The 25,486-nt window shown below is 44.6% G+C and overlaps 1 pseudogene across 1 annotated transcript; it reads right to left on the bottom strand.

Annotated features, from left to right (window-relative positions):
- Nucleotides 1–7,568: 7,568 nt before the first annotated feature.
- LOC121053581 lies at nt 7,569–12,936 on the bottom strand (annotated as a pseudogene). The gene has a single exon (XR_005811154.1). The product of XR_005811154.1 is annotated as an uncharacterized LOC121053581 (transcript).
- Nucleotides 12,937–25,486: the final 12,550 nt, after the last annotated feature.

The following is a 25,486-nucleotide window of genomic DNA, read 5'->3' as shown; positions in this document are numbered from 1 at the left end:
GGGTAGAGTATTATTTATAGTGAAAATTTGGTGCATAAAATGTGTTAACACCAAAATTTAGTAAATATTCTTATTGGATTCGGATAAGGAAAGGTGCATTCACAGATGGAAATTTTATCCAGAGGAGTTCGAATCTAACAGAGAATCGTGAAGACCAAGATATGCGGCATAATTTTATCTACTGATTAGAGTTAGTTTATGATTTTTTGCTTTATCTTTAAGAGAGTTAGAGTCCTATCGGGACTTGTTTGTTTTCTTTTTATCTATTAGAAAACCATGTCGTATTAAATAGGAATTAGAGATAGAGTCTAAATAGAGTTTGTTATTTCTTTTTATCAATTATGAGTCGTGTATCATGTCTGACATAGACTACTGTCCACCCGTGGGTATAAATATGTATGCCCGGGGTCATTGTAAATCATCACATCATAATATAAATCAACTAATTTTGGTGCATCGCCAACCTCTTCATCGAGGTTTCAACACCGACCGAATTTGGCACCTGACGCGGCTGCACCGTCTCGATCTTCGGTGGAGGGGTAAGTCCTACATCCTGTCGGCCAAGGTAATCGTATCAGCTAGATTAGAACTGTCTCGGTTCAGTCTGATCCAGTAGATTGCGTTTATCAGATGGTTTATATGAGAGCAATGTAATTTGCTCATTGTTTAATCAGAGTACCAATGATAAGTTATCAGTCATCAGCTCATCGGCTTGATAGCAATCTACATCTATTTAGTATCTATCCTAACATTGCTAGGCATATTCTTGAACTGTCTCGGTTTGGTCCGATCTTCTATGAGTATTCTTAGTAATCTGGGAATAGATATTTTATAGATCTTGGTCGTTTATCAGTCATTTATAGCCAATGATCTTTTCCGATCTACATGCTTATCATATTTACATCAATAGAGTATTATACCTTACTGCATTATTTTTATACCAATCGGCTTGATTCATTCAAATCGGTAATTATTTTGTGTTGCGTCGGCTTATGAGTATTACATGCAAGTTGGTTTTAGCCGATCGCAGCAAAGTGCTTATTGTTTATTTAATTATTCATTAATATTCGTATCGGATTTCCAACTGATCCAACCTTTTAACAGTCGATTGCTTAGTCTATCAGCTAAGTGCCGCTACATCAACATCTGATTGGCTATATTGTTTTTACCTATCTACATCTGATAGCCGATCCATTTGGTCTTCTACGCATCAACCAAGTTGTAGATTCAACAGCTGGCTACAACTTGCTTAGCTTCCTGGATTGCTACTCAGGCTATCATCAGATTAGCCTAAGGAAGTTGGATCAAATGAAGACTGCCGTCATCACACCATTCTTTGAATTAATCACCATGTCATTCCTTCTAAAAAAACGCTGGAGCAACCTATCAACGAACCATTCAAGGTTGCCTCCATGATCAGATCGGGTGCAACATGGAAGCCTTTGTTGATGACATGGTGATTAAGTCGAAAGGGAAGGATGATCTCATAAACGCTCTATAGGAAAGCTTTAACAACCTTCGACGTTACAGGATGAAACTAAATCCTGAAAAAAAGCGTGTTTGGTGTCGTCTCTAGGATGTACTTGGTTTCGTCGTGTCCAACAGGGGCATCGAGGCCAACCTTGAGAAGGTCTAGGCAATACTCAACATGAAGCCACCGAGTGAACTCAGGCATGTCTGGAAGCTAGTCGGATGCATGGCTGCCATCTGCCAATTTGTTTCATGACTGAGCATGCACGGTATGCCCTTCTTCAAATTGGTGAAGAAGACTGACCACTTCACATGGACCACTGAAGCGCAACAGGCCTTCGATGACTTCAAGAGGATTGTCTCGATTTAGTTCGATCCCCTGCCTAGCTGGTCGATGGCCTATATGAGGCTTGTTGTTGCTTTATTCCATTCTTGGTTTTAAGTAGTGATAGGTTCTTGATCAAATCCTCATGAATTCTTTATTGGATCTGTCGATATGATTTTATTCAACTTGATTTTGTCTCGGTTTATTCCGATCAATTTGGTTGGCTAGATTTATATTGTTAGAATGGATTAAGCACTTGTGAGGCTTATCACTGAAGTTCTAGCCAGCATTACCTCCAGTAATTCGTTGGTTTATTTGTTAAGCTTATCGATCTTCACGTTTTCTATAGGTATATCGAGCCCGACTACATACTATCTCGGTTTGGTCCAACCTATGTAAGTTTGGTCCGATCCGGCTGTAGGAGTGTGTCCGATTGGCTAAGATTAGTAGATAGATTGATAGATTATGCTACTTTGGTATTTAATTACTTGTATATTGCAATATTACACTTATCTCATGCATGGTTATGTTTAGATCTGAACTCTCTGTGTTTGGTCCGATCTTCTAGGTATAGCATGAGTACGTATATGTTTAGTCGTTTTTGTTTTGTGTTAGTAATTAGCATAGCAATCTAGTTTGCTTCGAATTCCATGTTTAGTCTCCTATCAGCTGCTGACTGTATGTGAGATAAGCACCTGATCAGTCTGATCGGCTGATTAATCTTAAAACTATCTCGGTTAAGTCCGATCTTTTAATATCAATTAGTTGATTAAGCTATTTGGTCATTATCCTACTCGCAATTCAGCCGATAGGGCGTATTTTCATACATTATCATGAAATTCCTGTGAAGCCAATTGTCTGGCTCATCGGCTAGGGTCCTAAAGCGGTATTGGCTGTCCGGCTGATAGTGGTTTGGGTTTAACTTCTTTCCTATGTTTATATCTTGTCAGTTACAGGATCAAACTAACTGACACACCCGGTTTTCTAAGAATTTAGGTCCTACATTGGAACGTTGTGAGAAGTGATTTCCAGGCCATCATGTGTGACATGTTGTTAATTATTTTCAGTGTCAACAACAGTCTAGATAGTCGAGTGTGAGAGCCAAGGAGGAAGGATACATACATTCAAGTAGTACATCGACCCATCTACTTCATCTGCGAATTACTTGGAGAGACAAACCTAAAGTACCCTCAAGTCCAAATACCGTTGTACGGTGTGCTAATTACGATACGGAAGTTGGTCCATTACTTCCAGGCTCAATCATTACATCGTATCCACTCGGCGATATCCTACATAATAAGGAGGTTCAGGGCCGCATTGCAAAGTGGGCACTGGTGATGATGTCATATGACATTACCTTGAAACCATGCACCAGAATCAAGTCATAGGCATTAGCTTATTTCCTGTCCAAGTGGGCCGACGTCCAGGTAGAAACTTCATCAGAAGAATTTCCCCATTAGACAATGTACTTCAACGGATCCATGCACATGTCGGCGGCTAGGGCTGGAGTGGTACTCTTATTGCCGAGCAGTGAGAAGTTCAAATACGTACTTCAAATCTACTTCTCGTCATCACACAACATTGCCGAGTACAAATCACTACCCTATGGGTGTCGATTGGTTGTATCCCTTGGGATCAGGCAACTACTGGTTCGTGGAGATTCCCAGATTCTAGTTTTATTAGATTAGGACTCTACTATATTTGTAAGCCCTATCCTCCACTATATAATGGGGATAGGGGCACCTCTCATGGGGGCATGTCATATTCTCTAGTTGGCTATTCTCTAGTTGATCTGTACACAATCGAATACAATCACCAAGCACGAGTTGGGTTTTATCTCGCATACAAAGAGCCTGAACCTAGTTAACCCCGTGTCTTCGTCCTAACCATCGATCTTTATGCCTTGCTTGCCACCAAATATATTACTGCCAATCCAAATAGAGTGTTGACCAGGATGCCCAATTGATTAGTTAGAGCATGGTGCACAGCCGAGTCCACCATCTACTGCAGTGTGGGTTGAGTATCAGGAGGTGGAAAACTCGACTGTGAGTATCAGGCAGCAGGGATTTTTGAATTGGCCCGTTCCTCGTCATATTGAAGGATTCGAGGCTCACCTTTTGGTAACACTCCAAGTGTTGTTGGACTGGGGCCCTTTGTTCCTCAGTCAGACTATCCAATCCGACCGACAAGATGTTGTCAGAGCCTACTTCCTTAGCTGCCATCTTCAAAGCTTGCAGTTGTTATGGGGTCTTCTTATCATGAGTCCCACTGGGCAAGCCAAAAATGTGTTGACATCAAAAATTGATGTTGACGTGTTACACACGTAGGCCTGGGAGTCTCTTCTTAGATCGGTCTAGTGCAGGACCTGAATTCTTAGAATGAGCGGATGTGCTAGTTAGTTTGATTGATCATGTAATTGACAAGATAAACAGTAAAACAATCCAATCGGCTATCAAGCCGATAGGTAACTAAGAAAATAGTCAATCAGATGTTGATGTAGCAGCATTTAGCCGATAGGCTAAGCAATCGGCTATTAAAAGTTTGGATCAGCTAAAAACCCAATAGAAATAGACTCAAATGGTTACATAAATAGTGAATCATTTGCCACGATTGGCTCAAAGCAACTAGTAATCTAAATAAATCAAATCGATTGGTGTATAAGTAGTGAAATAAAACAATCAACTACTATGTTGATATAAATATAATAAGCATGCAGGTTGGGAAAGATCATCGGCCATAACCAACTGATAATCGAATAAGATCTATAGAATATCTAGCCTAATTTACTAGGAATAATCTTAGAAAATCAGACCAAACCAAGATAGTTTGAGCCGATGACTAAATAGATACTAAATAGATCTAGATTGTTATCAAGCCGATGAGCTGATGACTGATAACTTATCGGCTTGAACTCCAATAAAACAGTGAGCAAGATACATCGATCTGATATAAACTATTTGATAAACACAATTAGTAGATTGGACCGAACCAAGACACTATCAAATTGAATATGTCAAATAACAAATATCAAACCAACGTAGATCACCCAAAGTGGTCGACCAGATCAACTCAAGATACGAATGTAAGCTAAGCTGAGACTGAGATGATAACAAGCAATCATACAACCAGAGATAGTTCTGATCTAGTCGATACAATTGTCGTATGGCCGGTGGAACATAGGACTTACCCCTCCGCAGGAGATCGAGACAATGCAGCCTCGCGTCAGGTGCCAAGTTCCACCGGTGATAAACCTCGGTGAAGAGGGTGGTGATGAAAACAATGTGAAAGCTAACCTGGAAAGTGACAACAGGAATAACCTAACCTTCAGAGTATCATGAGCCGATTCCTCTCTGTATTGTGCTAGGAAATCGGCTAACATGTTCAATTGTAGAAACATCATCTTGCCCTGAAAATAAGGAGAATTCTAGGATCCTATATCAGTGAGGCAATGGAACCCTATCAAACCACTGAGGATATGGGCACCGATACATATATATCTATTTTTTTTGGTCTGATCCCAAATTACACGCTCATTATCTCAACAACTCTATCAACCCACTCATTGCCTCTTGCATTGTATTCACCATGCCTATACTGATGAGGTTCTTCCGGTCAAAATTGCCACTCGAGTTGAATTCGTTGAACAATGTATTCATCAATCATTGTATTGATCAAATCTTGCAACGTATTGATCAAAACTCCAAATTGACCGAACAAGGCACGATGAATTGATTCATCAACTATATCTTGAAGTGTTTTCACCATTGGCTTGGGGAATTGAAGTTTCTGAATTGGTCCCTCTAGTGTCATGACGAAATATCGAAGACAAGACTTTTGAAACTCAGGATCAGATTGTTCCACCAGTTGCCTCTGTTCTTCAATCAAATCCCCCATTATAATCAAATTCTGGGCACTAACTTCTTCGGAAGACATCTCTGGCAATTAGACGATCACTTATGAGTCAAATTAGCACGAGTCCCACTGGCCGTGCCAAAATTATGTTGTCAAAAGTTGACTGATCACATGTCACTGTCACACCCTAAGTTTCTATCCTAAGCCTAAATCACTCAATAAATCGTTTAATAATAATTGGCTTAATTAACTCAGGAAAAATCTCTCAAAAAGAATTAATTTAATTCAATTTAAGTTCACCGAAATATTCTAAAATATCTCGGGAACAAGGAAAGTATTAGCAAGATTTAAATTTGAATTGCACGGTATAAAATTTTCCCCAATAATTAATTTAAAAATTGGTAAAAGTGAGGTTTTCCTTTTTTCTGGTTTGGGCCGCAACCCAAATCTCCCCCTGGGCTTCCCTCCCTCCTCTTCCTAGCAGGCCAGCCAGCCACCCCGTCCTTGCTCGGCATCCCTCTCTCCTGCGCACCCGCGCTCCCCTCGTCTCCACTGGGCCACCTCTGTATCAAGACTTCCCACACACAACCAACACACATCTTTTCTACGCACTTTATCCTCACTCATGCGCACCCGGGAATAACTTCCGGGTCGGTCACCCATCCCAATATTGCTCCAGGCCAAGCACGCTTAACCTTAGAGTTCTCTTGAGATAAGCTTCCGGAAAAGAAGTTGCAACTTGTTGGTATGAGTATTCTATCAAATCCTGTTAAGCCTTGGGCTCGGATGTCACAGCTTCGGCCCAGCTCACCTCACACACGCCCCAAGTCCGGTCAGCCTTCCTCCCGCCGCGTGCCACTGACAGGCGTGGCCCGCTTGTCAACCACATTCCCCCCTCTCAGACTCGACCTGCACAGCCGTTGAATCCGCTGCCCTCTTCCTCACTCCGTGCACTACCGTGCCTATCCAATCTCATGCGCCACCATCGAACGTCACTGCCGGCCACCAACACCATCTGTTCCCCCTCCATTCCGTCGAAGCGCCACTACCGGTGCACATGCTTCCCCCACCCGCCGCGTGTCGTCACCGTCTTCTGGACGCCGCCGCTCCCCACCGGTCGTCGTCGTCCTCGCCACTCGCCGGAAGTTGTCGCCCATCGGTCACCAACCCTTCCGTCGCTGTCGCCTGCCGCCGCTGCTCGCCGCTGCCCTCCTGACTTAGAGCCGACTCGACCCACTCCCCTCCCCCATTCTCTCTCCTAGGTTGGCGGGGCCCACTAGCCATCCAGCCAACCTCCCCTTCCTGGCTAGGCCCGCATGTTAGCCCCACCAACCCCTCTCTCTCCCTTCCCCTTGGGCTCGCATGTCAGCCGACACTCTCCCTCTCTCCTCTCTCTCTTTCGAGGGCCCACTTAATTCATGGAATGCAAATTGATGGCTGAAGAGGATATGAATGGCGTCTACTTTTTATAAATATTTGGAGATGTAAGCATTAAGGAATTGTTAAAGACAATTTGCACTCTTACCTTCACGTCTACTTTACCTAATCATTTCACTACTTACCTCTAGTCGGGTGGGCGCTAGCCGCCCGGATCCCCCTGAAAACCGTACGTGCGGGTCTCCCTGCATGCGGCTCACGCCATTTGAGGTGGCCCAGCCCAGCATTCATTCGCAAATCCTGTAGTGAAATTGAGACTGCTCGATCTCGGAAGCTAATTCGCGTGTAGGTAGCGCTGTCTGTCTATCGTTGACTGTATCTATTCATTGATACATTGGCTCACCCCTCCTCTTTTTCCAAGAATGAATGAGCCGCTTGGACCTTCCATTTCTGTCAAATGACCCCGGCGCAGGCCTACCATGCTTCGCGCCTGCGGCATTTTCGCTAGACGGTCTTTGCCAGTAGTGCCATCCTCCCTGCAGGCGTTTGTATGGGTGGGTTGTCCCTTGCTGCTATGTTCTGTTAGGCACTACGAATTACAGGAAATTAAGTGGTTGACTTGGACAGCAGGCGGGTTACACATTCCACTATGCCGAGATGTGAGGTGCAGGTGGTGATGATCACCCCGGGGTATGCGCTAGTGCCCTTGACGGGCACTCCAGGACCCGCCTACGCTCGTGAAAACCCAGGTTGGTCCTCCGACCAGATGTGTGGATAACGAGGCCACCTTCACAACCTTCTCCCTTCTATCTTTATCCAAAGTCAGGTAGGGCGGTTCGCTTGAGTCGCTCAACTGTCCCTTTGCCCGGTGCTCATGACGCGCTACGGAACCTCCACCGTGCTAGCGGCATAGGAGCCTACTCAGTGTCAGTGGCTTCGTGCCACACTGGAGTGATCCAATATGTGGTTCCGCACGTTCCACCACTTATCTGTTCATTTCCAATACTGATTGTGAAGCACCATGAGCAGCAGGATGTTGAGGTCCGGAATTCAAAGTGAAATTTTTGATTTGCCCGTTCCTAGTCGTCATGAGAAAGAAATAAGAAAGAGATTATTCCCCTAGAGCTTGTCCAGTACCACCAGTACCCAAAATGCATCTCCGCGCATCTACCTGGCACTTTTATTAGCCGTCTTGCATGCAAGCGAAGCACTATTGGCGGCAATTCATAGCTCACTGAGTGATGATTGATGCAGTTAGTCAGTGCCCTCAATTATTCCTGATAGAAGGATCATGGCACCCTGGAACGGAAGCATTCCATCCAGCAGCAGCATCTCCTTCAACCACGCGAGGACAAAACTGATGTTAGCTACATTCGAGCGTTCACCGCACAGAGGCGATCTCGAATACTACCTATGATAATAAATCCAAAGAAAAGGAACAAGCAACGGATTGAGCGCATTGAAAGCCCTTGCTTTGTTCCCCTTCCTTTAAGTTAAAGTATTCGAAACTCTTCCTAGAATTAGGTTGTTTATTTAGTATAGAATAGGGGAAGAAGGGCTTCATTGCCCCTAGTATTCCCTCATGTAGCTTTGCTTTGAAAAGGGCGAGGTGTTGTTCAGGGTTCCCTACCCCATTCAATATTTTGCATTTTGGCACAGTATAGTATACCCTTCCTTGAGGTACGGTACCATATCAAATTCACTAGGGTCTCTTTCCTCTCTTTTTGTTGACAACCCCTGTCAATGTATGTTTGATTTGGGAGGCTACCAATTCTGGAATTTCTTCTCGAGACATCCCTGTCAGTCAACTTCTCTTCGGGATGGGTCATTGGTCTTCGTGGAGATAATGTGTCAGCCGTGGTAGAAGTAGCTCCCTGAGTAGGCATGGGCGCCCGCCTAGATGAAGGGATTTTCTCATCTTGAGGTGTCGGGAGGAGTAAAGGAGATTGACTCTTCTCTGTCATTAGCCTTTTATTGACACTAGTTCTTTATATAGTAATTTATTTTTTCAGTGTCGTATCGGTAGGCACAGATCATTGGTATTGGATGTATCGTTAGGTTGTGCTGAGTCAAATCAGCTCCGCTGATTTTTTTCCATTGTAGAAAAGAGACCCCTTACCCTTTCTTTAGAAAATGATGAATATGAAGTCCGGGAGGCTGCGGGTACTATGGATCCTCTGACTCCCAATCGGGTTACCTTCCCGGGTCTCGCCGGTGTTGCCTGTAGGTCGTGATGTGCCTCGAGATGGCCGTCTCCTGTCCCCCTGCTCGTGGGGAATCCGCTCCTGGGGCGTCGCTCTGCTCCGTCTGGCCCGTCCTCTAGGCACCTTTGGGGGGCAGGGAGTGTGACAACGTACACGCTTCCCTTTACTCCGTAGGGCCTTTTCCTCAGTTGCAGGGTTTGGTGGCCCGAAATTGACTTGGCTTCGCCAAAAGGCCTCATCTCCAAAGCTCGGCTCACGAGGCGTCCCTATCGCTATAGGGTGGAGCCCCCTCGCCTCACTCTTGCGACATGCTATGTTTCCCTTCTTCCGTTCTCAAGTCAAGGGTGAGTCCCATGCGTCAGTTTGTGGATCGCAGTCTCATGCACTAATCTCTACAGGTGCCCATAGTAGGCCGGCCGCCCTACCTAAACCAATCATCATATCAGTCTCTAGGCCCCATTGCTGGAAAGGCTCGGCTTCAAAACCGTACGTGGAGCTTCCGCCTCATACGGCTCCTCTAGGGATGGGGGTAGGCCCAGCCCAGGCTTGTGCGGTTAAGGTTGTTGTACATGACCTCAGTTGAGCATTCAGTTAGAGACGGCGATTGTAGGTTCGCCGGAGGAGAGGGTGTTGCAAGCAAGATTGCACAAACAAAGCCCTCCTGCCCGCAGCCCTATTCTAGAAATTTGGCTGGCTACGTTACTTATAACCGCAGAACGAGCAATGAATCCCCAACGACAAACAAACAAGGGGTGGGGCATTTTCGGGGAGTAGCCCCCTTCAGATGAAACTTCCTGGCACATACATTAAGGGAGCCATCGAACGGTGACTGAAACACCTGAAACGGGGACTACCCGAGCTAATGATAGAGGCAAGAACACTTTCTGGCCAAGTCCCATTAATTGATATTAACGATATCGTGGAAATGCTGCACGGACCCATATATATAGAAACAGAAAAGGAAGAACCTTGATACTAAACCAGATAGAACAAGGGATCTTCTTGGAAATGGGAAGATCTAGCATAGGCGGCCAACCTCCTGGAAAGAGCAATGTGCATAGACCGGGTGAGTAGGGATGCAGCTCCGTGGACCGCTCGTCGGGCTTGATAGGTGGTGGTATCACACCCTTCTCAAAGGAACCGTACGTGAGATTCTCGCCTCATACAGCTCCGTCCTGGAATCTGGACCCCCCTTTCCTTTGACCAACGGGTCCTCGAACCCATGGGGGTTACGAATCATTCATTCATTGATTGATTCAAGGTAGCTTTAGCCATTGTGGGTAGAAGCTAGTCACCTGAAGCGAAGCGATCTTCCGGGCTGGAAAGGAGGCCTTTTTCTGACATGTAAGCTACCGCAAAATGAATGAAGGAAAAAGGCCTCAGGATTAGAAAGACTAAAGAGGCATGGAGGGCCGACTACAAGACTACGACTACAATACAAGCCATGAGCGATAGCGGAGCCTTCAGCCTTTTTTTCGAAAGCCCCACAACTAGCTATCTTATAGCAGACAACTAAGGCAAGCCTACTCAACTTGTAAACGCCTGTTCGCAAAAATCCAAATAGAAAAGGACAACTACTTATTAAACATGTAGTTGAGTGCTCCGTTGTTGTTAGGATCTTGACCAAGCCCGAGCTTCCCAAGCTCTATGCTGTTTGGGAACTCCACAAGTGTCTTACCACCTTCTTGATTTACTATATTTGAGTCTTTGGGGTACTTTGGGATTATATTCCACGCCGAAGATTTGTGCTTGTGGGCTAGGGTGAATATAGCGGACTAGCGGATCTGGTAGTTGACAATCGTTCGGACTTGGGAAAGGTTGTGGCAGCACCTGTAGTAGGACAGAGGACTTATCGCGATGCCCGTGGACCAATTTACTATGTCTGTCGCTGATGTTGGTCAAAGAGGCCACGTGGATTGGCCTAGGTCTTCTTCGGCTAATGAGACCTCGATCCCAAAGCCTTCGGAGTATCTTTTTGATAGGCGCCTCTATCTGTATGGGGAATTCGCTGCTGAAAGATCCCGCCCAGTGCCCCCTTCCTTCCCCTGCCGCCTTTCGACCAAGGGAGTATACAATTTTGTCTTTAGAAAACTCATGCCTGATCGTGAGACTGCTTGTTGAATGCCTGATGGCACCTTGCTCTGACCTGAGCTATGCAACAGCGGGATCCCCCTTGATCTTTGCCGGATGTGCTTGACGGTCCCCCATAATACGCTAACTTGGGGACTTTTTAGTCCATCTTTTCCAAGAGTCTCTGCTAGTTGAACCGCGTCCAGTAGACGACCTCTTCCGCTCATCCCCTTCGTCAGCTCTTTGATAGGGATACTATAACCTAGGTCCCTAAACATGGAATGGATGGCGGAGCGTAGGTGGCAGGCAGTTATATGGATACGGTGCTTTACCCGTAGACGCTTCTCCAGCTCTCGCAAGAATTGTATGGGAGTCGTCCTCGGGGGGACTTCCCAAATGACCGTACCGAGGAATTCTACTGTACTCAGTGCAGCTATGGTTGTTGATCCTGCGGAGCCCACCCAAAGGTTCAGGCCGGATTGTTGGAAGTGGGTGATACGTTTTTGTATTTCTATGTTAAGAAATACGGCACCCACGATTCCCAATAGTAAGTCATCGGCATATCGCGCGTAACAAATCCTTATTAATAAGGAATGGCTTTTAAAGGGGGCCAGCTTATGGGCCAGGCCTCTCTCTGACCTGATAACTAGTATCGCCTACCCGCCCAGCTCTATCAGCAGGCCCCTTCTTTTGCAATACTTAAGAAGGTCTCTCATGGCCAAATTCTAATTAAAGCCTTCTCTACCGTTGAATTCGGCCTTCGGGGTCAACCCAGTGGCTTCTATGAGGAAGGCGGTGCAAAGGAGGCTCGAGGGCTTGTTTAGGTAGGCGGCTAGGGCCGCTGAAGGGGGGGAAAACGAAAGGCGTTTTCTGGTCTCCCCTTCGCCTGGGGGTGCTTGTGGGGGGGGGGTGCCACGACGAAACAAGGGAATGAAAGGTCACTTTGCGTTGGATGCTCTTTACCCTCCCCACTATGAGGGCTATGTTGTCTTCGGGAGCGTTGAAGCCTGCTTCTTTTCCATACTTTTCTTGGTCATCAATACGACGACGTATTCTTAATAGAACCGATCGGATTTTCACTACAAGAGGAATTTCGTGCTTTTGCCAGATCCTCTCTATCTCCTGATCGAGCTTGTGTAGGTAGATATTGCCTAGTAGGGCCGATAGTAGTACACTGTTTGCAACGGAGTCAGCGCCCTTCTCACCTCCTGCGAGTCGTCCGGCGGAAAACTGTTTCTAAGTGGGGTAAAAGAACTTGGAATCGTTGATCTCTTCCTTCAAGATTGAGATGAATCGATGTCGGTCGATGGTGTGAAAACACTTGGTGATGTCAAATTCCAAAAACCAGCAGGAGGTTCCCCACTCTTCTTTGATCGGTTTGAGGGCCGAGTGGCAGCCTCGACCCGAGCAGAAGTGCGATGTGTCTGGAAACTCGGGATCGTAAATGGATTCGGGTACCATTCTAATTGCCTCTTTCATGATCTTTTCTTTGGGTGGAACTACTGTGAGCGGTCTAAACTTCGACCCTTCTTTCTTTCTTTATTTAAAAAAGCGGAGCAAAGGCTGTTTTTTGCTCCCTCAATTGATAGATCAGGGCCCCCCTGTCGGCCCGAATGAAAGGCTCTTTCAGGTAGTCCCATCACTTTCGGGCCTAGCATGCACCAACCAAGAGGAGGCGGGGCTCTCTCCAATCACTCCGAATAGCCGAGATCTTGTAAAGGAAAAATTAGCTAGCGCAGCAGGTTTGGACCCGGGTGAATCAGTTCAGTGAAGGAAGGGAGCCTAAACTTAAGGCCTTTCCAAGCCTTGCCGATAGGCGCCTCACGGCTCGCTCAGTTCGCTCGAGGACTTCTTAGATTAGTAGATGTGGATAGAGTCTCGCTCATAAAGGAAGAGTAGCACGCTAGCGTGGCTCGCTTTGCTTTTCGACACGGAGCTCGCTGCTGTCGAAGCCTGCTTAAAAACTACAGGGCGTGCGTTAGCACTATGGCTTTTCAGCCTCCCTTTGTTGGTTCCGAACTATCACTGATCCCAGAGATCAACCTTAAAACCTTTTTCTTCTAATCTCGGGAAGGCTTTCTCCAGGAGAAAGCAGGTTGGGGAACTGCTAAACGACCTAAAAGAAAAAGGAGACTGACTCTGACCTTTCAAAGCCCTATCTCATCTGGTTGATAGTAGAAGGTACGTACGTTAGTACAATGGGCATAAACGAGGTCAAGAATATCTTTAATGATTTAAAACTAAAGCGTACCTAAATCCTGCCCTGAATATGAAAAAGGGATTTGAGCCATAAGAAGATGAGGATCTGTCACTAGATGAGGAAATGGAAACAACTAAGTATTACTTAGGTTCCGGAAATGGAAATGGTAACAGCGGCCCAAAAATGGTAAGGTTTTCTTTGAAAAGAAAAAGGAATGGGATGGGGTATGAATCCTTAACTAAAAAAGTAAACACCTCTCCTAACTAACTAGTTAGTATCGAGAGACTAGGCTTTTTATTAAAGTTGAAGGAGACAAACAAAGGTACTCTTGCCGATGGAAGAAATTTCATCGTCGGAAGGGAAGGCCTTGGTCAATCAACTCACCACCATTGACCAGGGGAGGGGGGAACAATCTGATGATGAAGAAACCTAACGTCACTACGAACGTTAGGTAACAGTTGAATTCAAGTTACCGAATTTGATTAGAAACTTATTCAAGTATTAGTGCATTCTCTCACTAATTGACGGCCGAGGGAAAAAGCCGTTTTTTAATATCCCTTTAACCATAATTCATTCATATCCTCCACATCTAGTGACTAGTTTTCCACTTCATAGGCTAGGAGTTCGATAGCTCTGGTGCGTATTCGTTAAAGAATTCTATACTCCAATCCATGGCATGGTCTTAGATTCCAATCTGGTGACTCATCCGGTTGTGTTACTCAGTCATGTTACTCTGTTAGTTTAGCTTTCTCACATAGAAAGCAAATTGCCTGCCTTGGGTACAGAAGAAGGAAGCATTCATGCAGGCTTAAGGCTAAAGGGACTCCAATTATGTCTGGCTTACGTTCTCAAGTGGATCACTTTAATATCGTCCGAGTTATTGTCATCTGAGAAAGACGTGCCAGCATCCGTAGGAGAATTTACTTCGGATAGACGTGATCGAAACCTTAGAAAAGGTTCATTGCTGTGTGGTTTAATTAGTACTACTTCGGCTAGCCGGCCACTACTTCACTAGTTCACTGGAAAGTTCATTCTAAATTGTATCAAAGTAAGCTTGGTTTCGTAACCACTAAAGTGCATTCTCTCCTTTCCTCTTATTCTGGGATGGATGGGGGGTGGTCATTCTATTCCCTACGCCCTTGGAATGGTCCGTACATCGGTCCCTTGGTCACATACTGGTGTGAAGAAGTCGCTTGATATCAAGGCCATAGATGCCTGAAGTCTTTATAGAATCCGCTTTTTAAGGTCGATAAAGCCTTGTCTGAATGTCATCTACGTTAACAGGTATCAAAAGTTAAAAATAGGCAAGATTTGTATAAATAAACAGGGCTTGTCCCGTAGATTGTATGAACCCCCCTTGCCCAACTGGAGCTGGTGCTCTTGCCTTCAATTTCAATTAGTTCCTTGATGGAATGCAATAGGCAATCGGCTAGATGGCACATCCAACCTGTTCACAGTTTTATGCTGTGTTCAGAAACTAGAATTGGTAGCGGTTCCACTTCTCAAGTTTGTGTTGAATAGTCCCACATTGGTTGTGGAGGGGCAAAGGACCCAGGATATACGTGGGGGAGCCCCTCACCTCATTGGCTAGCTTTTGAGGTGGGAAAGGCCCTTTACGATCCTACAATTGGTATCAGAGCCTGGCTAGTTTAACAACTCTAGCCCGATGGACACAGTGTGTGAACGCCTGATGGACCGTAGGGTGCCTGCGGAGATGTGGGGCCTGTATACCTGATGGACCGTGGGCTGGTGGTAGCCCGGATATGGTGAAGGGGCGGTGAAGGGCTGAGGGACACCAATGTGTGAAGGGGGAGATTGTTGAATAGTCCCACATTGGTTGTGGAGGGGCAAAGGACCCAGGATATACATGGGAGAGCCCCTCACCTCAATGGCTAGCTTTTGAGGTGGGAAAGGCCCTTTACGATCCTACAGTTTGCAGCCACTAAAGAATTTTCTGCCTCTGGATCCGGTTGAATTAGAGCCATTGGAGCATCCTCTTATCTTTCGTAAGGACCATTTTCAGGTGCGTTGTTTAGCTCTTCTTCAATCACTTGGTTTATCCTCCCATCCTCACTACTTAACTAGGAGATACTCCATCGGTACACCATCGGTACAACTTGGGTACTACTTGATTAGAAGGGTTGGCTACTACTTGAACAGAAGGGTTTAGTCCCTCGAGCACCTAAGTCCCGAACTATGGTTCAATGATTCGTCCCGAACCTTCCGTCATCCAGGTCCAAAACCTGCATCGTCCTCTTCTGCTTGACCTTACTGATCAGGCCATGTGCCGCCATTTCGTTTATTGCATTTTGCCATTGAATTCGTTGATTGCTTTGTTCGCTTTCCGGTAAATCGTATCATGATCTATGCATCGGACTAGGCTCTAGGGTTTGCCAAACAACTCCCTTTCCTAGTCATGAATCGGAGGGAGTCAACTGTTCCTCGAAAGCAAGGAAGCTCATTACTAGTTTACGGATTGACAACCGAATGAAAAGACTACTTCTATTGATTGCTTCCATCTTTCTAAACCCTATGTTGACTAGTGACGGGTCAGGGAAAGGCGAACCGTACCATAGCTTTCCTTGCATTGATTGACGGAAGAGAAGACCCGTTCCTGCTTTACCCTATCTTCAGAGTTAGCAATTGTAGTGCGGATAGCAAAGTACCAGCAAGCAGATAAGGCTAGGCATGTCAGTAATAGGCAGGAAAATAACAAGAAAGCCATGATGCAAGCGACTTGGTTGAAGAAAGATTTGGAGGATCTTCCCTTCAATTCTTTTATCTATGTTCAGAATTCGAGGAGCTGAGGACAATGAAGCAATGGAAAGGATGACCTAGGAGGTAGTAGTAGTACGAACTGAAAGGTTGTTCCGTCGAGAAACAAGAATATCTCGTCATACCAACTATATGCTTTGTTCATCTACCATTTCATTTATCGTAGAGGCGCGCAGCGAAAACGTATCCAAGAAAGTGCTAAGGGTTTCCATAACTCAGAAAGAAACCTTCTTACTAGCAGGTTGTCCTTTCTTCGCCTACTCTAACTAAGACCGGATTCCTCTTCTTCGGTTATCTATCTCAATGCGGTTCATTGCCATTTATCCTATTCTCCATTCCTGATACCCATTAAGGATATCAGTCACTCCATTGCCATGAAGCAGCCCTGTTGATTATCTAGGAAATGATTGAGTCGAGGGAAGAAGAAGGGATACTGTCATTGTTGAATCTGTAGAAGCATTGGTTCGAAACCAATTCATGATGAGTTCAGAAGGACTCTCTAAGAGAAAATGAAAAAACGCTAGTAGGATAACAGAAGTAAGTTAATAGGTTGACAGAGGCTATCTCTCCTTTCCTTCTATCTACGATATTTTGCCGGTTATCCTTAGGTATGGTTAGCCTAATAGCTCATCAATCTAGCTTAATAGCTCATCATTACTCACTCTATTCTTTCCATTTTCGCTTTATTCAAAGGTATTTGAGTGGAATGAACTCATCTTAGCCTGGTGTCGGGGAATTGATGAAACGAACCATTCCTTTAGGTGCAGGGGCAAGTGAAAGAGTTGGACAGAGACTAGGGAGGAAGATGGAACAAAAGAGATGGAGAGAGGCGAGAGAGATTGAATGGAGGGGTCGAATCGCAAGAAACGATTGGAGCGGATAGATCAATCGAAGACGAGATAATCGGAGATAAGGATCGAAGGAGGATAATTGCCAAACTAAAGTGAATGGTAGGATATAATATAACTGAAAAGCCAAAAGCCTAAATCAGTTCTATTCAAAGGAAAGAAAATAATCTCTCACTTATCTTATGCTTTCCTAGCTATCAAACCGCGAACAAAAGAATTGATCTTGCTGGATTGATGTTCCGGTTTATACTGTATTTAGCCCGGTTCTTTTAAAAGTTGTGAGAAGCCAAAAAATGAAGTATGAAGTCGTCTTGAATTGCTTGGATAAGATGAGCACGTAATCTTTTTAGAAGAAAGGAGACTCTTCTTCTTTGCCTTGGGTTTGCCAAGGAAAGAATTCTGGTAGCGATGACATGAGAGATAGACTTGACACCGACCCAATAACCACGAAAACGACACTTTTGAGTCTGGACTCACTAGAACTCTTTCTGGTGTTGTCCCCTACTAGCTTTCCATCACTAGTGATAGAAGGATGCAAAGGGATGTACTAATCTTCTAGTGAAGTCAGTGTGGCGTAGGCGTCTTTGCATAATAGGTAGGATTTCTAGTATTGCTTTGATAAGCTAAGGTAGTGTAGTAAGGTTTAATCTCTCAATAAGAGAGGAAAAGAAGGTCTAGAATTCCCTAGTTAAGCAAGGTGCTGATCCATCACTTTGTTGAAATATGTTCTCATACCAGGAGGAGTTCCTGCTGATTAACTATCCATTTCAAGCTCTACAGAGCTAGTCTGTCGATGGACAACAACCCCATACTTCGAATGTTATGCTATGCCTATTACATCGAGGGTTAATCAGTCTAGAATGAGGGGTCTTACACTGCTAACTACTTCATCAGTAAGAGCTAGCCAAGGTAGTAAGCTGAAGACAGGCTGGCTGTTGGTCTGAACTGTCACGCCCAGATATTTACACCAATTTCTGACCAATAGCATGTATTGAATCTTGGTCCAGAAATCAGCCCAAGTACACACTATGACAAATTAATACACAGTTCCATGACTTAAAAACAAATAAAAAAATTATCTATCGAAATGCAGCGGAAAAGGAAAACAAACTAAAACTCAACTAATCCTCAGCTTCAGCTGGCGATGATGGCTCCACACCACAGGTATTCTTGACGGCGGACTGAACCTCACTTCAACCTTGGGAACAACCTTCTGACTCAGGCTCTGGCATTTGCTCTGCTGGGGGAAAAATTAAGCAAGGCTGAGTACAAACCACCATACTCAACAAGTAACACCCAAGAGAGGAGAATAATGAATGCAATAGGGTATCAAGGATAGGCTCTGGTTAAATTGCACAAAACAATATTTATTTAGCAAAACAGTAAATAAAGTAGACTGATTAAAAGTAAAGTAAAGAGTTAAAATAACCATCCACTGTCCAACGTTACACCACTTTGCAACAGACCTAGACCGCTATCCAACGTTACACCACGTAGCGACAGGGTCAACCCTCTATCCAACGTTACACCACGTTGCGACAGACCTAGACCGCTGCCCAACGTTACACCACATTGCGTAGGGTCAAACCAGTTTGATGTTCATCAAGTTATCACAAGGTTCACTAATCCCAGTGAATCTGTTAGTTCGCCCAATAACCACGGGCACGGCTATTCGAATAGTTTTACTCTGCAGAGGTGTACAACTTTACCCACAAGACATGGCTCCCAAGCATGTCACCATGCCCCAACGTATCACCACGATACCTCAGTACGGAAACCATGATAAGACCTTTCATCTAACCCTCCCTAGACAACCGTACCACACTTCAGGTTTCACCCCCTCCTTTACACCAAGTCAGGCAGTCCCCTCTTGTGCCTTGGTGAATCCGGAAGCAACAGAGGCTTTCGTTACACCACGATTGCCCGTCCATACTCCATCACGCTCACCCTTGCCTTGGTACGTCGAATAGGGACAATCTAGATTACGAGTCTCACCGTTGCCCATTCTGGCTTGTGGTTAGTACGTGTAAGACTTCCAGGGTTTCCCGAGAATCGGTCATTAATTGCCATGGGCACGACTCTCAAAACCATGCACCCACAGCCCACCGTAAGCAACATTTTAGTTGTATTAATCCACATCGGGAGATTAATCATGATCATAACCACTAAAGGTCTATCATAGTCTAATCAATAATTAAATGATAATTGGTGAGCTAGTTGTACTAAGCATGGCTAAGCATTACCTAAGCCTATTTCTAGTCAAATTAACCCTGGGATAACAATTATAATGAGCGAGAATCAACGGATATATAAAGGTAATTGCCCAATAGATAAATAAAATAAATACATTTAAAACCGATGCATGTTTGAATGTAAAGCGGGGAATTTTATAAACATGGGACCAACATGATCAAAGAAGGGTGCCACTTGCCTTGTTCAGACCCACGAGGAACTTCGACGATGACTTCGAGAATGAACGGCGCTGCAACGGGGTCAAAACCTACGACAAACAAGGCAAAACAAGCAAAAACAAGCTATAAAACTACTGAAATAGAGAAAGAAACTATTTTTAATGGATTCTTGGCATTTTTCTGGATTTAATGAAACTTGAATGGACCTAAACGGAGACTAGATGAATTAGTTATGAATTTTAGAAGATTAACTGTGTTTTTAAACTAAACAGAAAAGCCCTAAATCATTTATTGCGCAATAATTGAGTGTATGATGTCAACGGGAGAGAGAAGGGAGTGCTGACGCCTGGGACCCACTTGGCAGTGGCACAGCCGGGGGAGAGACGGGATAGCGGCTGACACATGGTGCCCGTGGGAAGAGAGAGAACGGGAGTGAGAGGGGAGACTGACGTGCGGGATCCACGAGAGAAAATGAGAGAGAGGATAACAGAGTGGGCCCACAGCTCGGGTGAGAGAGGGAGAGAGTGACAGGTGGGCCCGGTGAGGCAGTGAGAGAGAACAGAGGAGGGGGAGGAGATGGCTCGGCCGAGTGGCGCGAGTGGGAGGCGGCAACGGCGGTGCAAGGCGACGGCGGTGGACGGCAGCGACTGGTGACACTAGGCGGCGGCGGAGGCAAACCGCGGTGGCTACGCGTGCGTGCGTGCGCGGCACCGGTGCGACAACGCGACAACGCCGGCGGCACGACAAGGCGATGCCGGCGGCGAGATGACGGCGTGGCCAACAGAGGCGTGACGCGGTGGGTAGGCGCGCGACGCGGCAGGAGGAGGACGATGGGAATACGTGGCACACGCGCGGCCAAGAGGGGCGGAGAGACTAGGCTGGCTGGCTGGGCCGGCGGCCAGCTGGCCGGGAGGAGAGGGAAAAGGAGGAGTGGGCCGAGGGAGGCAATGGAGACTTCGAGCGCAGGTTGGGCCACGAGTCGGGAGATTGAGAACAGAATGCGTATTCGCAAAACAGAACTAAATCGTGCACGAATGAGAGATTCGCACAATGAATCTGATCCGAAACGTGAAACCGTGAACTATTAGTGGAACAACGGCAGGAGTTAACAATCCGTTAAATTGAGATTTATCGACTCGCTAAACTGGAAACTAAATGACTTTAACGTTAAACCAATCTACGTGTACAAAATTAAACTTCATACTGTAGATCAATCTCACGCTAGGTAATTAGATTAGAAAATATATGCAATTAAACAGTAGATCAAAGATAGATTGATTCACATGAGCAAAACGTATGCGAACCTCGGATTTGGTGGAGTGGTCAGCGACGGATTGCGGCTGTTCCTCGCTATTCGGCTAGGAAACCTAAACAATTAAATGGTAGATGAATTTAGATTGATTCGCAAGAATACAACATATGTGAACCTGAGATTTGGTGGAGAGATCAGATCGGCTTTGGCTGCTGCGAACCAGGATGCAGCAGGGCTGCTAGCGGCTTGCTGCGCAGCTGCTGGCAGGAGGCGGTGCCGGCGGAGCAGAGCGGCGGCATGGGCGCAGCGCGGCTGAAAACAAAGGCGGAGAAAAGTGGGGGCTTGGGGGTCTATTTATAGGGGAGAGCTAGAGATAAATCTAGTTATCCATCTCCTATAAAAAGTGAATAAATAGAGTTTTAAAGGGATAAAAATTAGAGTCCTAATTGATTGGGATTAGTTTTTATGTGAGAGAGGAAGTGGAGAGGTGGCAGGTCACGGCTTGGGGGAGGATGTGCGGCAGGGGGGGTGAGGGCGCACGGGACAGGGGGAGAGGTGGAGGGCAGTGCGACCAGGAGGAGGAGGTGGAGAGATCGCACGAGGGGGAGTGGGATGCACGCACCACGAGGGGAAGGGAGATCGTTCTCGGCCTATAGGGTAGGGTGGAAAAAGAGGAAAAGAGAGAAAAAGAAAAGGGAAAAGAGAAAAAGAAGGAAGGGAAAAAGAAAGGAAAAAGGAAGGAGGGAAAGAAAAAAAGAAATTGCCTCCAATTTTGCCGATTTTTATTTTATTTATTTGAAAAAATTTTATTGACTACAATTCAAATATAAATCTTGTTAATGATTTAAAATGATTTCGGGACATTTTAGAACATCCAAAAAGCTTCCAATTAAATTAAATTAAATTACACTGGGTTTTCTCCTGAACTTTAATTAGACAAATTATTTTTAATACATTATTTACTTATTTATTGTCTAGGGTAAAATTCTGGTCGTGACATGAACTCCATCTCTCACTGTGGGATAGGCAGATTGCCTACCTTCCTAGTCTCAATTCATTACTGGCTGAAAGGCTTGCTTGGATGTGTAACAGAAATGAAGAGTATATTGAAAATAAGTCTAGTACTTTTAGCGATAGGTTGGTCATCCTACTTTTTGTCATATCCGTTCTTTTTAATTAATGCTTTTTTCATGTTTACCTTCGCTGCAGAGCTATTTAATAGCAACAGTGAAGTCGGTTATTCAGTAGCTTATTCAGGAGCTAGCTATTGCCATGATTGACCAGGCACTGGTAGACGAAGGGTAGATCCGAGGTCTTATAGGATGGGAGTTAATTTTCTTTAATCAACGCTTTGATGGTTTTGCCTTTCCAAGAACAAGGCGTATAGAAGGTGGTCAAGCGGATCCCAGATGCAAAGGAAAAGCGGTATCAAGAAAAGACAAGAATAGTAGTATAAAGAAAGATAGTACAGTACTCAAGTAAATGAATTCGCCTAAGGATCGATGGAAAGATCAAGGTCCCCGTGAAAAAGTAGATGCTAGATCGATATGATACTCTCATCTCAGGAGTAAATTCTTCCATTATGCTGATCTCTAGGTCCCATCGCATAGGTTCCATCATCATGGTAATAGTATGGTCCCAGGTGTCCGAGCCATAGATCAAGATCATATTTAGTCACATTTCTACCAGTGCACTTCTCGTGAAATAATTCCCTTTCCAAGGAATGGAAAACAAGAACTCGAATACTCGTAATAGTGATCCCGATCCACCTACTTTTTTATATTCTTTTATTCGAAACGTGCTAAAGCACAAGCCATTTTTATGCATGGGGCATAAGAGTGGACAATCTATGTTATCGAAGGAAGTAAATAACAACACTTCAGCGTTTAGGTCTACCCACCCTCATTCAGTAAACCAATAGTTTGCAGCATTGGAATTTCTTGACTAGCCCGAATAGATGGACTCGTTCGCTCGGTCGGGCGGTGCAAATCTCTAAAGTGGAATTCGTGAAAAGGTACCACACTCAAATCACATATGATATTATGTCAAACAAATCAACTAGCTAAAAAGCTAGGAATTTATGTAGAAGTCTGGGCTGGTCAGAGTTCAACTCACTACTCGGGCTCCTTTTCAGTTAAGGACGCAAGGGAGACTTCCATGTCTGGGGCTGACAGCTTTCGTGTACTGAATTTCTATGAGATTCTCTTGTCCGCGGGAACAAAAAGCTAGTAAATGAAGTACACGAAATTAGGATATTCTAGACAACAAAAAGCTAAACAAAGAAAGGAATGACAATGAGTGTGGAAAATCCATCTACACAAATCCACTCACTACGAGGAGGTAATCAATCTTATGCTCAGGCGGAACAAGGTGAAAACAACCCTCAAAGCTAAATCGAACTATTTCCTCGCTCTTTAGAAGCGTCAGAAGTAGGCGGATCTCTATCTAAATACTAGGCTCCGGGAAGTCCAGGGTTGGTACCGCTTCTTAGTGAAAGGTAGGTTGTTAATGATACCGCTTAGTCAATATAGGATAAATGCAACGACCAATTGACATATAGTACTGTGCTTAATTAAGTTAAGTTCGCTATTCTAGTGCGATGTTCAGTTCACTGTCTCCACTCCACTATTCTTATCTTACATAATAACCTGCCTCTTATTTAATTGATTGGAAAGCTGGTCAATAAAATGCCAGTGGTAAATCCATTGAGTAGCAGCTCGTATCCAAGGAAAAGGCCATACCAAGGTATTCTCCCCAATCTTATTATCTTTCCCTTTCGAGGGAAGAAGGTCAGACATCACTGGTCGATAGGAGCGGGTGGGCACATAGCAATAATAAATGGCAACAAGGCTCAACAGAGCATAGACACAAGAATACCTATATAGAGACATGAGAAATAATAAGCTAAGGAGCAAGAAAACGGATGCGCGTGCTAACGCTTTCGCGCTAGTGCGCTCAATCTGTTGCTTGTTTGGATGTAAGAGATCTCGTTTGCTGGCTGGGCCCTTCCATGAGTTTAGATATCTATGTATGAGTCTCTTATTCAATCCCATACTTTTTCTCATTTTAGAACGATCAGCATACTGTGTGACTTCTGCGTGACAGTTCTTGCATTTCGTTTGTTGCTTTTCATGAACATTTAGATATTGGAAAGCAAACTCCCTTAATTAGGAATTTCATAGATAGAGAAGGACGGGAAGAAAGAGAGACTAACTAACTACCCGGATCAATGCTGATTGACGACTGAATAAATAGCCGGAAGCAACTACACGAGAGAGAAAGAGCGTATCCAACTAAGGAAATGCAGTACCTGTTCTACCGGAGCTAATCATGCAAAGCTAGCGTAGCGCCAGCCGTTGAAGTGAATGAATTCGAAAGAATGAAGAAGTAAGGAAATGAGACGACTCTTTCTTGAACAATTTCATAAGCAGATCTTCCCCCCCACACCAATCACGAGTTTTTTTGTTCCTCTCGTATATCGTCGTCACGCCCTTAATGATAGGTTTTGAAAAAGATTTTTCATGTCATTCCCATTTAGGTTCGATTCGGATCCCTCTGTTGTTTCCCTATTATTTAAGTGCTTATTGCTTACCAAAAATCCTACTTCTACAATTGGTAGGTCACGGGGTTATTCAAATAAGTCATGTTTTCTGTGCTTTTCCCATGCTACAACTTCTGTACCAATTCGATCGATCCGGAATGGATCGGTTAGACATTCTATTAGGGAGCCCGGTCTTGATTCTTCTGTGTGGTATTCATTCTGGTTTGGCTCTTGGATCACATCCAGCAGTGGTTGGAACATGAAAGATTGACCCCCTAATGTGCCAGATATGCAAGTTTGATGAAGGACTACTTACTTAGCTAAAGTGAACTTCTAACTAAAAAAAAAGTAGACTTCAGGAACTGACCTAAGAATAGCTCTCTCTAATACTCTTGCAAAGAATTGGATAAGTGGAAAAATGCTAAAAGGTTATTCAATCCACTAGTGCAACTGAAGTGAAGGAATTACCTATTCTGAACCTCCACAAGAAAGAGCTCATAACCACTGCTTGTGAACAGCTCTCCTCAACTGAAAGCGCACTACTGTTACTATCAGTCTAGTCTCCCGAGGGCACTCTTTCGATCTCGAACAAAACAAGCAACAGATTGAGCGCGCTAGCGCGAAAGCGTTAGCACGCACATCCGTTTTCTTGCTTCTAATAAAAAATGCCAGTTGCCTTGTATTGCATACACTTCCACGTTTGTCCCATCGACGAAGGCCAATGAGACTACTATACGCGTTTTTCGAGAAGCAACATGAGACTTTCTTTTCCTCTGGCTACTAAGATGTTTCAGTTTGCTAGGTTGTCTCTTGCCTGCTCATGGATAGAATGTCTCAAGCTTCAAATCCCGTCTTTATCACCTATTTATAGCTAGAACAGTGTTCAGCCTCACTCAAGCAAAGAAGATGATATTCCACAAAGAGAGTACTCCACTCTACTGAAGTAGTTAATGGGAGGTCAGAAACTGTGTAGGAAGCCAAATGATTGATGTATTGTATATTGTCGGGGGAAGCCCTTATTAGCCTGAGTAACAGAATCTCTTCTTCCATCCTGGATCAAACCTTTACCAAAAAGTCTTATTAGGAACCTTTCTAATGGATTTTTCATTTGTTTTCAATTTTTTTTGAAGAAAGAGATTGTTATTCCTTTTTCTCTTCAGC

The sequence above is a fragment of the Oryza brachyantha genome, chromosome 2 (genome assembly GCF_000231095.2).
Source record: "Oryza brachyantha chromosome 2, ObraRS2, whole genome shotgun sequence".
Lineage (NCBI taxonomy): Eukaryota > Viridiplantae > Streptophyta > Magnoliopsida > Poales > Poaceae > Oryza > Oryza brachyantha.
This window is presented reverse-complemented; position numbering and strand designations above follow the sequence as displayed.